Raw genomic sequence first — 1,353 nt, forward strand, 5'->3', positions numbered from 1 at the left:
TAATAATAACAATCAAATCAAATCAAATACCATGAATTGATTTACGTGGACCCCGACTTAAACAAGTTGAAAAACTTAATTCGGGTGTTACCATTTAGTGGTCAATTGTACGGAATATGCACTGTACTGTGCAATCTACTAATACAAGTTTGAAAAAAAAACAACCTTCGAGTGCAACACATCCGACACTGATTGTTATTTATTACTCCGGTACTCTTGTCTTGTTCTGTATATTGTACAGTATTTTGTATTTCTATAGAGTTTTGTATATTGTACAGGATTGCTTATTATTTTTTATTGAATAGTAGTGTTTATTTCAATTCTTAGTTTTTTTTTCTTTATTACCTCTTGTGTAATTTATTTTTACCCCATATTTGTTCCCACTATACCGCACCTTAAATTAGAGTCCTTAATCTTGTTATATGCAAATATAATGACAATAAAGTCCATTCTATTCTATTCTAATAAGCAATAATTCTGAGGTTATTGAGGGAAGACTCTTAGTTAATGGCTTACTGGTTGTATAAGGCTATGCAGAATAAATACTTAATAATGACTAATTAAGAGCCAATATGTTACTAATTTGCAGGAGCGTCACTAGCTTTTAAGGACAGGGGGGGCTTAGCCCCCAGGAGATGCACAGGACACGAGCGAACGTAGCGCACGAGCACAAAACTTCACAAACGTCTAACAAAGACTTAGAAATTATTCATTGTTATTATTGTTATTTAAAAAATGCAGGGACGAAATGAAATGCTCCCCGGGACGATGGCTTTTAACCATTGTATTTCTTTTTCTTTTAATGTATTTATTAATTTGACATTTTATATTAAATGTCTTGGTTTTTCCTCCCTCTGAAAATCCTATGAAATGTTTAACAAGCCATTCTATAACAATACAACAGCTATTAATGTAACAATACAATAAAACAAATATATTTAATGTTTTTTTCATTGTTTTAACATTAGACTAATGTATATTACTTTATATAGATTCTACAAGAGTGATGTGGGCATTTTCTATATGAAAAAGTCCAAGGACCGCAGGCAAGGTCGCAGAGAAAATGCGGACTGGGTTTTGAGTGATGTGGGCATTTTCTATATGAACAAGTGGAATGGATTGGATACCGACACACTAAAGGGGCTCTCTACCTTAAAGTACCAATGATTGTCACACAAACACACACTAGGTGTGGTGAAATGTGTCCTCTGCATTTGACCCATCCCCTTGTTCACCCCCTGGGAGGTGAGGGGAGCAGTGGGCAGCAGCGGTGCCACGCCCGGGAATAATTTTTGGTGATTTACGCTATGAAGTGAGGGGAAACTGAGTGAATAATGTCAGGTTATATGATTA

This window comes from Nerophis lumbriciformis, linkage group LG33 (genome assembly GCF_033978685.3).
Source record: "Nerophis lumbriciformis linkage group LG33, RoL_Nlum_v2.1, whole genome shotgun sequence".
NCBI classification, from domain to species: Eukaryota; Metazoa; Chordata; class Actinopteri; order Syngnathiformes; family Syngnathidae; genus Nerophis; species Nerophis lumbriciformis.